The following is a 17,706-nucleotide window of genomic DNA, read 5'->3' as shown; positions in this document are numbered from 1 at the left end:
GATTTTAATATTCCCACATGTACTTTCTCTTTTTCCAATGCCTGCGGATTTGATGGGGACCGAAGGGCCGACCGGGCTCATTTTGTACATACACCTTACGGAGAGTCATTAAATGCCTTATTGTTAAAATTGGATCTACTTGTTCATGTGCCCACTAATGATAGGGAGGGCAACCCGGTCCCAACTTTCGTAGGGAGGAACTCAGCCTCTGTTATTGACCACCTGTTGGTTTCGGAGAACATTAGCTCTCTCTGTTCTGTCCCGCAAATTGTAGACCTGTCCCTTAGTGATCATAACAGAATTACTTTTACCACCTTGATTTGGGGGAGGAAGGTCCAAGTTGCCCATAGGACAGTTGCTGAATTAATCCCTCATAGGCCTAATGGATGTAGAATAAAATGGTGCAGTGACAATTCTGAGAAGCTGATGTCAAAAATTGTGGCTGTAAGTCTCCCTGAGCTGCAGCGCTGTTTAGATGATAATACAAGTGCGGCAAGCATTATCGTTGACTTCGAGGAAATTAATGCCATAACTAAAAAAATACTTACTGCCCCCAACAGGCCCAGGGCTAACGTGGGATGGTTTGATAGGGCTTGTACGAAGTCCTTGCAGGAACTAAAGAAAGCCCTATGCAATCACCCCAGGGACAAGTGTGTTGTTAAATCCCTCAGAGCAAACTATAAGGACCAGTTGTCCCGTAGGAAGCATGAATTACGGGAGGAAGACTGGGATAATTTCTCCAAAGCAGCCAAATTGCAGGACAGCAAACTCTTCTGGAGTACTGTGAATAGTCCTTTTCTGCATCAGAAGGAGGCTTGCCCAGTATTGTCAGCCCAGGTTAGTGAAGAAAACTGGGTTGTGTTTTATAATAGCATTTTTAATCCAAGGGGGGAAACTAGTACGTGCCCTAGAGTAGCAGCCCTTGGTCCAAACCTTCCCCTAAATATTACAACTGACGAGGTAGTTACTGCAATCCAAAACAGCAAGGGAGGAAAGGCCCCAGGGCCTGATGGGGTGCCGATAGACCTTTACAAAGCTGAGACTCTTTTGTGGGGCCCCCTTCTGACCAAAGTCTTCAACGCGGCAGTTATGGTAAGCACCCTTCTTACATGGGGTGAATCAATTATTATACCAATCTACAAGAAGGGCGATAGGAGCGAGGCAAAGAACTACCGCCCTATCTCCCTTCTGGACTCCTCCCTAAAGATTATGAGTAGGGTGCTCCTACAGCGTCTGGAGGAATGGGCAGAGGTTAATGGTATCTTGGCTGACTCCCAATTTGGGTTTCATAGGGGCCTTGGTACCGTTGAGCAGTGTGATAATTTAGATCTTATCATAGGTAAATACACCCGAGCCAAACAGGGCTCCTTATTCCTCTGCTTTGCTGATTTGTCCAGCGCTTTTGATTTGGTGAACCATGCCCTTCTGTGGACCACGTTATTAAATATGGGCACCCCACCCGCAATTATTTATTTTCTGGCCAGACTATACAGTAAACTATCGGCCAGGATTCGTTATGGTCAAGCGGGTGAATGCACTGATGATATTGAGGTCAAATCAGGTATCAGACGAGGCAGCGTCCTTGCCCCACTGCTCTTCTCTCTTTTTATTAATGATATGGACTCTGAATTGAGATTGGTCTCCGCTGATGCACCACAAGCCGAGGGCCAAGCCATTCCTGTACTGCTCTACGCAGACGATACTGTTTTATTGTCTAGAACTCCAGTGGGTCTGCAGAGATTAATGGATAGTTTTTTTAGTTTTATCCAGGGGAGGAAATTAAAAATTAATAACTCCAAGACGTTTATTATGGCTTGTGGCAAGAAAATAAAAAACCTGAGATCTTTCCAGTTTGTGGACCAAAAGATACAAGTGATGGATACATTTTACTATTTAGGCATCACTCTCAGCAGTAATGGCATGTGGGCACAGTAGATTTGTAACATTAAGGTCAAGATGGGCAAAGCCATTTCTGGTGTTTTTAAATTTGCCTCAAAATTAGGAAGCCGGAGTCTTTGTGATATGTTGCTCATTTACCGCCTTAGATGTGTTTCTGTGGCCCTCTATGGATCAGGGGTTTGGGGTCATTGTCGCCATGGAGACCTCCAGGTGGAGGAAAATAGCTTTTTAAAGAGGCTTCTTTGTCTTCCAACTTCAGCCTCCACTGGACTGTCCCACCTTGAGGTTGGGTCTGGAATACCTGACTGACCTTACGGGGCTAGGCCCACTAATGACCTGGAGATCGATTTGGGCAAAGGAGGAAACTGGCTTCACTAGGAAAATTATCCAAGACTGCCTCCGTTTGGATAAACATAACCAGATCCCATGGCTTAATTATGTGATCTTATCCTATAGAGAGATATTCGATATGAATGTTTTGGTGGACCCTGCCAGGGCTGTAGATTCCTCAAAAAGGGAGCTAAAACGTATTTACTTGGGGATTAAATCCAAAGTGCGTAGAGACATAACACGCCCGATGGCTACTCACCAATTTCACTACTCCCTTAACCAGGCAAGTTTAGGTTTCGCCAAGTACCTAAAAGTGGTCACTAAACAATCTCATCAGTTTGTCCTCACCAGACTACATCTAGGTATTGCCCACATTTTAGTGGCCTTTCCGTTGATTAATAATTACACGGCAATGCCCTGTCCCTGTGATGGGACTTCGAAGCAGAGTACCGAGCACTTTTTGCTTCTTTGCCCTCTGTATTTATATCTCCGAATTGCCTACCTCAAACCACTTTTTAAAAAATATTCAGGTGCCGATCACGATCCGGTAAAAACCGGGTACGAACCGTCGGACGGAGCATAATCTCCGTCCGACGCGTACCCGGTCGTCAATTTTTACAAACAAGGAATTACGATTCGCACGGGTACACCATCACCGTACGATTCGTAAAAAAGCCCGACCGAACAAAAAAACCCTACCAATGCCATCCGGGAAAGCGCCGACCTGACGTCGGGACGCTCGCAGCCAGCCATTCACGACCCAGGAATTACGATTCGCACCGACGTCATCCCGCACGGTGAATATTTTCCGGCACCCAAAAACTGCCGGGAAATCAGGACGACGCGAACAAGGACCACCAGTACGCGACGGACAGATAGGACGACGCGAACAAGGAGGACCAGTACGCGACGGACACACAGGACGACGCGACCAAGGAGGACCCGTACGCGACAGGACGACGCGATCAAGGAGGACCCGTACGCGACAGGACGACGCGATCAAGGAGTACCAGTACGCGACGGACAGACATGGACCCGAACCTACGAGTCATCCCTGCCCTCATAGCAGTCCACCTCCTCTACAGGTTACGACGCAGACGCCGCAGAAGGTCAGAATAACTAAGGGAGGGGGGAAAGTGGGGTGGGGTGGGGGTTGCAGGACCAGGGCAGGCCACAAAACAACCACATAAGTCACACACCACACATGGCCTGGACATACCTGACTCCCATGCCCTGGTCACCACGAGGAGGTGGGGGCGTGTCCTGATAAGCCAGCGACCGCCACAACGGAAGTCCGTCACCACGCGAACCGGCAACACAACCAGACAGGTACGTCCCGTACCCACGCCTGAAGAGCGTGGGTACGAGTCGTACCACGCCCACACACACGTCACCCCAACAATGGCGGGACGGATCGTACCCACGTGGCAAAGGCCTGGGTACGGGCCGCACAAGCATCACATAGCGTGGGGACGGATATGTACGGACCCTACCCCCACCCCGTATGCAAGGAGCGTACCCCCCACCCCAACAGTGAAAGCACGACCCGTACCCCCACCCGCGTATGCATGGAGCGTACCCCCACCCCAACAGTGTAAGTACGACCCGTACCCTCACCCGCGTATGCATGGAGCGTACCCCCACCCCAACAGTATAAGTACGATCCGTACCCTCACCCGCGTATGCAAGGAGCGTACCCCACACCCCAACAGTGTAAGTACGACCCGTACCCTCACCCGCGTATGCAAGGAGCGTACCCCACACCCCAACAGTGTAAGTACGACCCGTACCCCCACCCGCGTATGCAAGGAGCGTACCCCCCACCCCAACAGTGTAAGTACGACCCGTACCCTCACCCGCGTATGCAAGGAGCGTACCCCACACCCCAACAGTGTAAGTACGACTCGAACCCCCACCCGCGTATGCATGGAGCGTACCCCCCATGCCAACAGTGTAAGTACGACCCGTACCCCCACCCACGTATGCATGGAGCGTACCCCCACCCCAACAGTGTAAGTACGACCCGTACCCTCACCCGCGTATGCAAGGAGCGTACCCCCCACCCCAACAGTGTAAGTACGACCCGTACCCCCACCCGCGTATGCAAGGAGCGTACCCCCCACCCCAACAGTGTAAGTACGACCCGTACCCCCACCCGCGTATGCATGGAGCGTACCCCCCATGCCAACAGTGTAAGTACGATCCGTACCCTCACCCGCGTATGCAAGGAGCGTACCCCACACCCCAACAGTGTAAGTACGACCCGTACCCTCACCCGCGTATGCAAGGAGCGTACCCCACACCCCAACAGTGTAAGTACGACTCGAACCCTCACCTCCAATGCATGGAGCGTACCCCCACCGTGTATGTTCCAAGCGTACATATCCTGAAATAGGAGGTGTGTGTGCAGAGTCCACCCAGCAGTGCCCTGAGACAGGAGGGGTGGGTGTGGAGTCCTCCCAGCAGTGCTCTGAGACAGGAGGGGTGGGTGCCTATCACTAACAGCAGTGCCCTGAGCCAGGAGGGGTGGGTGTGGAGTCCTCCCAGCAGTGCCCTGAGACAGGAGGGGTGGGTGCCTATCACTCCCAGCAGTGCCCTGAGCCAGGAGGGGTGGGTGTGGAGTCCTCCCAGCAGTGCCCTGAGACAGGAGGGGTGGGTGCCTATCACTAACAGCAGTGCCCTGAGCCAGGAGGGGTGGGTGTGGAGTCCTCCCAGCAGTGCCCTGAGACAGGAGGGGTGGGGGCCTATCACTCCCAGCAGTGCCCTGAGCCAGGAGGGGTGGGTGTGGAGTCCTCCCAGCAGTGCCCTGAGACAGGAGGGGTGTAACACATGTGTGTGAGGCCAGAATTATCCACATGCATACTGCCTACAAGGGAACATGTCCCCATGAACTCATGTCAACAGACTCCACACACAAGTACAGTGATCACCAAGGATGCCACGATTGTTGCAGGTGGAGACATGGCCATGCATGCATGGCCAAAGTAGAAGGGCTCCGTCACACACACAGCTCATGTAGACACAGCTCTGCGCTAAACATTGGGAACACCCTGCAGGGAAGAAAGCTGGGTACACAGAGGAAGGAATACACCCTGGGACAAGTGCACCATGCAGTAACTGCTTACATGAACAAAGAAAGTTAGCCAACACCTTGTGATGGCACACAGATCCCAGGGTCCCCCCAATGAGCAGCACACTACTACATATCCCACACACCCAAACCCTTAAACACCACCCAAAACCATGTAGCAGCCACACCAACACCAATACCAGCATAGCAGTAGTGTGATAATGAAAACAAAATTAAGCTTTATTCAGCATGAGCACAATGTCCGTGGATCGCAGGCAGTTCAATATTCACAAAGCCCATAGGGCAGTCAATGATTCCCAGCTGGATGGGGGACACAGTGGGATGCGTGTCCCCTACCTTGCCTGCACAGTCAAATGGCATCGTCTTCCACACTGGTGAGGGCATCAGGGGGGGGGGAAGCACCAGGCACCGCAGGGACATCAGGGCAAAGGGGCGGCGTTGTGGGTGCAGGGATGGAGGACTCCACCACAGGGGGTGGGTCAGTGCCAAAGGCGGAGGCCAGGATGGCACTACACACCTTAGCAAGGTCCTCCAGGGAGTCCCCTGCACCCGAAGGGACCTCAGGCCCCAAGGAGGGGGGGGGGTCAGAGGGATGGGTCGCAGCGCCACCGGGGGAGGGTGGAGACAGGGGGGGAGACTCAACCACCCTGACCGAGGACTTCCTTGACCGCTTGCGTGGTGGTGTAACTGTGGGGCTCAGGGACAGAGCGGCCATGAAGGAGTCCTTGGGGGAGATGTGGCCAGGAGAGCTGAGGGGAGGGGATTTGGAGGGAGTGGACTGGGTGGAATGCGGACTCCCACTATGGCTGCGTGTCACACGTTTGCCCCCCGACCCAGTGGGTGTGCCTACCTCACCCTGTGTGTGCGTGTCAGGAGGAGTGCGGTGGACCTTCCCTGCTGGTGTGGTGCCTGTGTCTGTTGATGTGGGTGCATGCCGACGTCTGGGTGTACGTGGGACAGGCATGGGAGTGGGAAGTGTGGATGGGGCAGGGGTAGGTGGGGGGAGGTCACGCTGCAGGAGACCCACTGCTGCAGTCAGTGTGGAGTCTATGGACCTCAGCAAGTTGCGTTGGTCAGCCTGCGATGAATGAATGCCCTCCAAGAATGCCTCGATGTTGGTGAGGGTTTTGCCGTGGGCATGGAGGACATTAAGGATCGCAGCCTGACCAACCTGCAGTTGCCGCTGGATGTCCACAGACTCTGCATTGGCGGCAGCAGTGGAGACAGGGGCAGGGGGTGCGGTGCCTGGCAGGAAGGAGACATGCTGTGACCGGGCACGCTGGGAAGGGACACGAGCAAGTGGGAGGCGGCTGATGGGAACTGAGGGGGCGGTGCGAGGTGTTGTTCCGCTGTCAGCTGCTGGTGCAGCCACCGCCCACTCGGAGACATCCTCCTCGGACCTGTCAGCTTCGTATTCTGACGTGCCAGTCGACAGGTCCTCGGCCGCACTATCCTCCACCTCTGTCCCACTCGATGTGCCAGCCCCGATGTCACGGCTGCTACTGGTGCTCGGTCCCTCCGCCTTGCCTGTGTCCATGTCTCCCTCTGTGTCCCCCGACGATGCTGTGGGCAGGGTGGAGAGACAGAAATTAATCAGACAGCTGTACACATCAGTCACATGAGTCCAATCTACATAGGTAACATTGCATAGCCTGAAAAGGAAGATCCCTAACATCTACTAAACAATGTACCGATGTAGGGCATGAAACACACAGTTGGTTGAGCCACCATGCCACTGAAACACCATGGAGAGCATGAGACAATAGCTCAAGACAGGAAACGTAGTCTGACATAGCACCCAGGCCCTGGGGACAATCCAGCACTGCATCTGCACCACACAGCGTCGGTGAAAATACCGATGAACAGGGACCATATCCACGAACTTGAGACACATGCTGCATAGGTAATGCTGGAAACATGCCCAACATGACTCGGTCACTGCACCTTGCGTGTGTGTCCAGACAAACATCACACACTGCCCAGACCCAGCAAGTAGAAATCAGGATTTTACATATAGGCATTGCCCGCCCCAACCAACCCCTACACGAGGCAAATTGTTGAGACACAGGTGGCACCAACATCTCATAGTCTGGGTGATAAACACAGGGGCAGGCAAAATGCAAGATTGGACGCCAAACAGCCAAGGTGCACCTGTACAAATAATGAGGTACCAGTGCCCATCCTCAGATGAGTATAACAAGACACACAGGCACTGGCAACTGTGAGTATGAAGAAGGACAATCAGGTCAGGCTGCACAGTGGACACCTGTACAAAATAGCACGTCTATATACATGGTGCCAGGGGACAATGGCACAGAGCACAACCTACGCTGTAGACACTGAGAGTGTCCACGTTTATGATGACACACACCACTGAGGAAAAGGTGCTCCAGGGGACAGTAGTGGGCACGCAACTACATGCTACTGAATGGTAATGACTGCAACACACGCCACCATCCCTGCACTATGCGTATCGCACACTCATGCACATCATGTCACAGGCCACTACATAGGACATGCGCGCTGTAAGGCATGACACATGAGAGACCAACTCCCATGTCTGGAGTCAGCATCAGTGCCAACTGACATGGAACCCACATGCAGTGAACTTGACAGGGCACAGCCAAGGTCCAAAAAGCTGTTACACACCACCCCCACACATGATGCTACAGGCATTGTTCTCGTGGACAAAGCACCAGCCTACATTACCTTGTGAAGGAGTGACCACACACAGACCAGGGAACACATTGCAAGGAGGGGAAGGGTGGCAGGGGCGCAGCGCTATACTGGGGCAAACAGGATCTGCACAGCACCTTTAAACCCTGCCAGTGAATTAATGCTACCGTGCCCTTACAAATGCCGGTGACACACAACAAACGCACATGTACCTACCCCCTTCCGGCTGCTGCATCGCCTGTAAGCGCCTCTCCAGGTCTGGAAAGACCACCGGCAGCACACGCCTGTGGAGGTGGCTCAGACGGCGGCGGCCGCGGTTCTTGTGGCTCTCAGGGGAGTCCCCCAGCAGGAGCCGTGCAATCCTCCGCGTCCAGCACCGGATATCCTGCCAGCGTTTCCTCACCTGGGGCAGGCTCCGCCTCCGACCATCCACACCCCTCACGGCACTGACGGCGGTCAGCCAGATCTGCTCCTTGGCAGTGGCGCCTACCTGTGAGGAAGAACAAGTGACACCACATCAATACACCAGCCACATGTCACAGAGAGACATATGAGAACAAATTAGCTGGTTACAACAAGGCATGTCATGCAGCCAACGCATTGCACCTTTGTCATAGGGACATCATCCCCTGGTGAGGGAAAAAGCTGTACGTGCCATAGTGGGTACACAGGTGGAATGATGGCAATGTCACAATCAGTGATCAAGGCTCACACTGTGCATCACACCCACCCCTCCTGTCTCAGGGCACTGCTGGGAGTGATAGGCACCCACCCCTCCTGTCTCAGGGCACTGCTGGGAGTGATAGGCACACACCCCTCCTGTCTCAGGGCACTGCTGGGAGGACTCCACACCCACCCCTCCTGTCTCAGGGCACTGCTGGGAGTGATAGGCACACACCCCTCCTGTCTCAGGGCACTGCTGGGAGTGATAGGCACCCACCCCTCCTGTCTCAGGGCACTGCTGGGAGGGATAGGCACACACCCCTCCTGTCTCAGGGCACTGCTGGGAGGACTCCACACCCACCCCTCCTGTCTCAGGGCACTGCTGGGAGTGATAGGCACACACCCCTCCTGTCTCAGGGCACTGCTGGGAGGACTCCACACCCACCCCTCCTGTCTCAGGGCACTGCTGGGAGGACTCCACACCCACCCCTCCTGTCTCAGGGCACTGCTGGGAGACATCAGGCATCCCCCCCCTGGAACCCCCCCTACAGTACATGGCATGTGTGTCACACCAGGACACAATGCCAGAAGTCACAGTCACAACATAGGGACAGTCTGTGCCAGTGGCCTATGCACTCACCTGATACCCTGGTCGCCCATACAGCATGGAGTACTGTGGGAGGATCACATCCAGCAGAGCCATGTTCTCCTCCAGGGTGAATGGCTGTGTCCTCTCCACAGCCCTTGACATGGTTCCAGGGAATCAATAGCAGCAGCTGGGTCGACGAATGCAAAGATGTGCAGGCAAGTACTCCCTCATGGGACCTGGCTGCCTTATATCTGCCTTTCTGCCCTGTCTCATGCACAGGAGTACAGAGTGATTGGTCACTCACATTTGCATCCTATGTTTCCACCAATCCCTTCAAACCTAGCAGTCTGTGGGTTCTCTATCGGTTTCATTCTCCTGCATGATGTCAGACCCACAAACACATTGCAACAATGTAGAAGAATTCCAACTGACTTCTGCTGTGCACCTTCCAGAACAATTTCGAAATTTGAACTTGGTCTCCATGACAACCAGCATGCATGTAGGCCTTAATACTTGTCCCCTATGTAATTTGGAGCATCACACACAGGTACGGTGCGTTTCGGGGCCCTAGGGCACCCCAAATGCGTTGCAACGGCCCGTACACGCATGCCTACGTTCACTATCAGTATGGGTGTCCTCGCGTATGCGTATTCGTAGTGGTACGGCCCGTACACACGCATGTACGCTCACTATCACTACGAGTACGCATACGCGTGCAGACCCATAGTGATAGTGAGCGTAGATGCGTGTGTACGGCCCGTACCACTACGAGTACGCACACGCGAGGACACACATTGTGATAGGGCCGTACACACGCATCTACGCTCACTATCACTATGGGTCTGCACGCGTATGCGTACTCGTAGTGGTACGGACCGTACACACGCATCTACGCTCACTATCACTATGGGTCTGCACGCGTATGCGTACTCGTAGTGGTACGGACCGTACACACGCATCTACGCTCACTATCACTATGGGTCTGCACGCGTATGCGTACTCGTAGTGATATTGAGCGTACACACGCATCTACGCTCACTATCACTATGGGTCTGCACGAGTATGCGTACTCGTAGTGGTACGGACCGTACACACGCATCTACGCTCACTATCACTATGGGTCTGCACGCGTATGCGTACTCGTAGTGGTACGGACCGTACACACGCATCTACGCTCACTATCACTATGGGTCTGCACGCGTATGCGTACTCGTAGTGGTACGGACCGTACAAATGCCTGTACGCTCGCCATCACGATGGGTACACATACGGCAGCACTCCCACAGTGATTTGGGAACGTACACAGGCCCTCTTAGCAGCAGTACGGCGGTTTTTACACATCACAGTGGTGATAGGCGACACACAGGTAGGAATAGGGCGGACATACTTGTCCATGGATGGACATACTTGTCCATGGATGGACATACTTGTCCAGGAATGGACATCAAGGCATCGTCTGTGCATTACTACATGTGTGGGGCACAGGTGTGACAGGCTGTGATGTGGAACATGACTCCTGAGTGGAGAAGGCACCAGATGTATGATGAGATGTGTATAGGTGTACTGTGTGACGGTGCAATGTGTGCCAGCCATGCCCTTCACTCCTTTGACATGTGTGCATGTCGTACTGCACACTTGGGGTAAGCCTCACTGGCATGGCACGGACACCAACACACGGAAGTGTCCCATGATGCCCGGGACAGGGGTTATGACACCTGACTTCTCACTACCCACAGTGCACAATGTGACTATGTCATTTATGTGTGGGGGATTTACATCAGGTTGATGTTGTAGCACCCTCATAAGCTGCAGCCGTAGCAGCAACCAACATGTGTCTGTGTGTAGATTGTCATTGCACACTGTTCCGCACACCATGCCACATGTGGTATCGGATGTGAGGTGCACATGTATGCATGGGACACGGAGTAGCGTGACAAGGCCATGTCTGCATCCTCACAAGGAATGTGTGGTGAGTCATGACATGTGCACCTTCATGGCAAGGTGTGTGGGCTGTCATGTGACCTGTGGCTCCAGTGTTCCGCTACCAGTCTCTGCAATCGGCATCCTACTTCTGCTGATGTGTGGGTGTATGTCACTCCTGTCTTGCGTCTGGCTGTTCACTTGCACTGGGACACAGCTATTCCCATTGCGTGGCATGGGGAGGTTCTCAATCTCCGTGTGTAGCTGGGTCTTGGAAGGAGTGCCACCTTGCATCCATACGTGTGCTGGCCATGTAGCACATACCAGACTCCCTATGTAGCATGTGTGTATTGCCAGATTAACATGTGCTCAGTAGACATGAGTTGTTGTCGTGGTGCACTCACTCTTCCTTGTCACTTCCAAATTACTGCAGAGCGCCGCCTCTTGCCCGAATAATTCCAGACTTGGCTGCCATGCAGGAGAATGACAGCATCCGGCTCTACCGCTTCACCCAACCGTTGATTCTGGAGTTGACGGCGAGACTGGCACCACACCTGCAACCGCTGCACAGGTATCCTACGGCACTGACACCCCAGCTGAAGGTAATGGCTGCCCTACATTTTCTTGCCACGGGTACCTTTCAAAATACCATAGCTCATGTTGGTGGCATGTCCCAGAGCATGTTCAGCGGTGTGCTGCATGATTTCTTGGAGGCCATGTTGATTCACCTGGATGACTTCATCAAGTTCCCAACCCCTGAACAGATGACTGAGGTCAAGCGTGGATTCTATGCCCTGGGATGGATGCCCCATGTCATTGGGTCCATAGATGGGACACATGTAGCTTTGGTACCACCACACGCACGGGAGGTGGCGTACCGCAATCGGAAGCACTACCACTCCATCAATGCCCTTGTGGTGTGTCTCTCCAACATGGTGATTTCACATGTCTGTGCTCGTTTTCCAGGATCAGCACACGATGCCTACATCATGAGGCGTAGCGGGATGCCTGATATGATGATGCAGCTGCGCAACGAACGGGCATGTGTTGTAGGTGGGTACAGTCTGTCTGTCTTCTATTCTGTATCGCCTACCAGCACGACCGCTTCACCACTTCTAACGATGACCATGTGCTTCCCATGTAGGGGACGCTGGCTATCCCAACATGCCATGGCTGATCACACCTCTCCGCAACCCCATCACGCCGGCACAGCTCCGCTACAACACAGCCCATGGCCGGACAAGGCGAGTGATAGAGAGGACGTTTGGCATGCTGAAGAGCCGATTCCGGTGCCTCCACAAGACCGGCGGTGCACTCCCTTATGCCCCGGCAAAGGTCTGCAAGATCTTCATGGTCTGCTGCATGCTGCACAACATGGCAGTTGAAAGAGCTGTGCCACTCATCCTGAATCAACATGAAGAGGACCATCCACCCGTGGAGGACGAAGGGCTTGGCAATGGGGCTAGTGATGTGGAGGATGTGGAGCCGCAAGAGGACATCCAGACTCGGCTCATACGCGACTTCTTTGCTTAGTGGTGAGTACCAGTGTCTGAGTGTGCACGCATTGGTCCCTGTGTGGCATGTGTTGTGATGTGTGTCTCCACCTGCATGTATGGCACGTGACTCAGAGGTGTGTGTGGGTGTGTCACTGGAGTGATGGTGCCAGTGATGGTAGTATTTCCCCAGTCATTATAATGACCTAGCATGTTGTCATCCATACATGTGTCGAGTAAATGCACATGCAAATGGCTGTGCTTTTTGTGGCTGACTTCTTGTGTGTCTCTCCTCCCCAGGTACCTGCACATGCCGGCTGCTGGTTGCATTGTTGTGGCACTGCTATTCATCATGGACATGACATCGTGGGCTGACTCAGCGTTACAGGCACGGACACGTTTGGAAGTGTCCATGGGGTAAGGGATGCATCTGGGGTGTATTGGGTGTGGCAGTTGTTCACGATGTATGCACACTGCCCCTGTCGATGTGTTGTTCCTCTGCAGCCATGTCGCATCCCCATGGGACACGACATGCAGCTGTGTACACCTGAATAGATGGTCTGCCTGGTTGACAGGCATCAGGGATGGGATAGGGGATTGTGATGATGGCATCAATGTGTGTGACACTGCCCTCGGCCACATACGGTTAGCATTGGCTGGACATGGTGTGGGACTTCGACATCAGCGGATCTATGGTGTATGGCAGGCTCTCCGTGTGCAGCTGTGGGTATTTAGCTGTTAGCCGACGCTTGTGTGCCACTTCCATGGCAAACACGCATGTGTGCTGCAGAAGGGGGGTGCCAGTGTTGGACCCACATGTTACTCCACATGATGTGTTCATGTGTACTTCGAGTGGCCTCTGCAATCCTGAATACATGTCTAATAAAGGTGTCCCTATGCCTCCAAGGTGCCTCTTCTCAGTCAATGCTGGTGTGTTGCCACGGTGCATCCTGCATGTCTGGCATGGTATTCCCTGATTGTGGCTATGTGTCAATGTGTCGAGTTGCAAGATGCAAGCTGTGTGTGTGGGCTGAGACTGTGTATTGGGCATGATGTCCATGACTGTGTTGGTATTGTGACATGTGCCATCCCCATGCATCCAACGTTGGCCAGGCCCCCATTCTCGGCATCCACCGGACTCCAGCTTGCAGGACATGGTTCTGCCACCTGTCTACACATGCCTGGGAGCCCCCCAGGACACTGGACTGGATCCCTGACCACTGCGCATGACAGTTGCTGTACTCAATGTGTGTGTCAGCACGGTTGTTCGGCAACCCCCTCAGCTGGTTGGGCCCATCACGGGTGTGTATGGTGCTCCATGTCTGTCTTGCCTAATACACTGTGACCCATGTGTCCTGTGCCAGACTCAGGCCCCAGGGTGTGGATGGTTGAAGACAAAAGATGACTCAGGCATGTTTAGACTTTACAAGACACATGTTAGTTAATAATGCTACCAGCAGGCATCTACTCATCATAGTGTGATTTATTAGTGGGGGGGGGGGCAAAGTAAGGGTCTTTCCGGGATGTTTGAATCCAAAGTTCAGTAGGGAAGTTGGGGTCCTTGCCATTGGAAATCCTCAGAGTCCATGCCACAGTCTTTGTCAACATTGGTCAGCCAGTGACCAGCAGGGCCATGTGGCAGAGAATGTCTCTTGATTCTGTGATGCTGTTGCTCCAGTGGGCCAGGTGCCAGGCCAGGTGTCCTGGGAGATGGTGATGTAGCAGCCACCCTCATGGTCCTTTCCGTGGACGACCTGGCCTCCTGCGGGGAAGCTCAGCAGCAGGCCGTGACGACGTCTGGGATGCTCCGTCGGATGTTTCCTCCTCCTCCTCCTGATCCCTCCCTGTGGGTGGTGATGTTCTCCGCCTTCTGGCACGGGGAGGGTCGGCCATGGTGTCGGCCATCCGACGGAGTGTAGCGTGAATCCCCTGGAATGCCGTCACTTGCTCAGCCTGTCTGTCCTCCATCCTCCGTTGGTGTTGCAGTTGACAGGCATGTTGCTGGGCCTGCTGGGTCTTTATCTCATCGAGGCTCCCCTTGATCTCATTGAGGGTGGACACAACCTGGGCCATGCCCGTGGTGTCCTCCCGGTATGTGTCCAGGATGTTACGGACATGGGACAATGCGGGATCCCCAGCCAACTGGTCAGGCTCGCGCCTCCGCCGTCCTCCACTCCCACCACCCCTGCCCACTTGCGCCTGGCCTGCCCTTGTTGTCGTACTTTAATATTCGGGACCGCGTAGGGAACAGGGCCCTACCTCTGTCTATCTTGGTATTAGCGAACCGCAAATGGTAAATGCGGCACGTACGAGTGCTTTATATATCGTTCTAGCTATGAATGCACTGCGTACACGTTATTTTGCTTCGCTACGCGGGTTCCATTTTGGAAGCAGTGGCCATCTTGTCATTGCCCTCACATAGGCTATAATGGAGCAAATACGGGCCTCACAGTACATGGGCTTCCTCTCTGACTTCTCTGTGACCTGGGCAGCTGGCTCTGCTGCCCCGGGTCAAACTGGTCTCACGAGCTCCCCTTCCTCTCTCCACCTGTGATTCGTATCAGGGCTTGGCCCGTCATAAAACCCTTTTCATCCTACACAAGCCCCTGGCTAATCTCTTTCGCACCTGGCTGTTCCTGCTTTATGACTTGCTTCCCAAAACAGGAGATGCTCATGTTTATTGGGGGGATCTGTAAATCTAATGTGGGATCTGAACCTTGTTGTGTAAATCATTGTGGGCTGGCCGAACTGGAATGTGGGATGGTCATCATGACTCTGCCTTTTCTTTGTAACATATCCTTGTATATTGCCGTTTCATAAAACTCAGGAATGTATGCTTGGGGCCAGAAAAGGCCTATTTAAGATGTAGCCTGTTCCTATGATTTGCAGCAGTCTCCTGAGAACATACACGCTGGTGTACTTCTAGGATACCTGTAATTGGTCTGCAGCCAATAAACGATTCTTTGACTTCACCCAGAAGACTCTGTGTTTCTGTAGGTCCGGAACAGGGTGAAACCCAGAAGTCATAGGGTGTGTGCCCCTGCACCGCTGGGACTAAAATACCCAGTACTTCAGTTTGGTGCCCAACTCGGGACGATTTCAGCGGTACCAGTCCAAGCCAGAGGTTCGTGAGGAGCTTCGTGTGGAAATTCCGGAGGAAGGCCGCCACTTCATCGACCCCTGCATGTCGACGTGGTCCGAAAGTCTTTTCTGCGAGGTTCTCCGCGTCCCGACGGCTACGAAGGACTGCTGCCCTGATTAATCGACCTGTTTTGGACCCTTGACGAGTTTGAGAGAGCGAAACAATCGAGAGAGTCTTCTGGTGACGTCATCGATCAGCAATATTCAGTTAAGTATAAGTGGAGCGTCTCCCATTTGTTTTGGTATCCCTCGGGATCGTTTGGTTTGATTTGGTAATTGGTGATTTGGTGTTTGCAAACCCCAAAGCCAGAGGACTCGTGTATTCACGAGAATATCGTAATCGATAATCCTCTGACGTTTGGATCTAGACTAGTGAGCGAAGATGCCTGGTTCTGGACTATTTGGTAGATTATTCTGTTTGGGTTGTAGAAAAGGTTTCCAGCTGGAAGAATCATGTCCGGTTCCTCCGGTTGGAACTCCAACTTATGAGCTCTATGTAAAACATGGCGTAGGCCCAATTGCATATAATGAAGTGTGGATCCACTACACCAGGAAAGACGGTGTTTTAAAATGGCCCCAAAATGGTAGTTTTGATACCGATATTTTAGATAATTTGGAAATTAAATTGTTTAAGAAGAAAGCCCGGCCGGCGATGTTTGACTCTTTCCGCTTATGGCGAAAGGAAGCCAAACAGAAGGAAATTAAGCTAGCGAAGAAGAATAAAAGAGAGAGAGGTATGTCAGTAATGCAAGCAGCTGTACAATTTAAAGACAATGAGGAGGAGCAGATGAGCGAGCAAATGCACAGGCAGCGTAAGTTAGGGATCGACAAATGTTACCCAGCTTTACCACATTCTAAGCAGAATGAGTTAGAAGAAAAGGAAAAAGATCCCCTGATGTCACATTTGTTGAGTTCACCACCTCCGTATGCTCAAAATGCCACAGCACCTCCCCAGCTTGTGAATATGCCACCTCCAGTTGATATAATACAAGCCTTGCCGTTACCGCCAGCTGCTGTGCAGCCGGCTCCTATCCATGTAACGCAACCCTCTCAAGGGCTGCCAGTTGTGCTTCCAACTGCCCCCGCACTTCCTGCGACTTTGCCTAATCCAGCAGCTGCCTCCCCTAACACTCTTCCTTGCACCACTCCAGTACCCGTTTCTACATCCTCTTTTCTTCCCTCTGTTTTTCCCCCTGTTTCCGCTTCAGCTTCTCCTTCAGCGCGACAGCGTTTAGCTAATGTGGTTACTACGTTAATGTCGCCTCTCTTTGAGTCATCTGGTGCGACTCCTGGTTTACGGCATAAGCAATTGCGTAGTCAGTTGCCTAACCCTGATGAGAAAAGGGTAATAGATAGCATGGCGCGTAGATGGATTGTTTTCCCTTCATTGTATGATGTGGAATCAGTTGTCAATGTCTTCCATCAGTGGGATGCCCCAAAACAGAGATATGTGTTTGAGAAAATGTGCGAATTTCTCTGTGAGGAATTGGAGGATAGTTGTAAAAATCCGAGCCCGCAGGAATTGTGTAGAGTGAGGTTTGATTTCGGAACTGGTGTAATTGTGGACCACGATATAGATAAAGCAATTGCGGTCGTATTTTCCTTTAGGAATGATGATTGTCATCAGTCATTGTTTGAGCAAGATGTCCTTGCGGGGAAAAAGGTAAAAGCGCGACAATATCCCATGAGAGAAGTTCCCCCGGTATGGAAGGAAGCAGTTGCAGCTGTCGGCAATAACCCCGCTGTGCCAGCGCATTTCCAACGTGTTTGGGTGCATGTTCCATGGAAGCGCTCTGAGGTGTTAGCACTTAAGCAGACATTGCCTGATCCCCGTAAAAACCCAGCAGGTTATTATAAAGAGTTGTCACAGACGGCAGGGTCATGCGTTATGAACCTGGCCGATA

This window comes from Triturus cristatus, chromosome 1_2 (assembly GCF_964204655.1).
Source record: "Triturus cristatus chromosome 1_2, aTriCri1.1, whole genome shotgun sequence".
In the NCBI taxonomy this organism is placed as follows: domain Eukaryota; kingdom Metazoa; phylum Chordata; class Amphibia; order Caudata; family Salamandridae; genus Triturus; species Triturus cristatus.
This window is presented reverse-complemented; position numbering follows the sequence as displayed.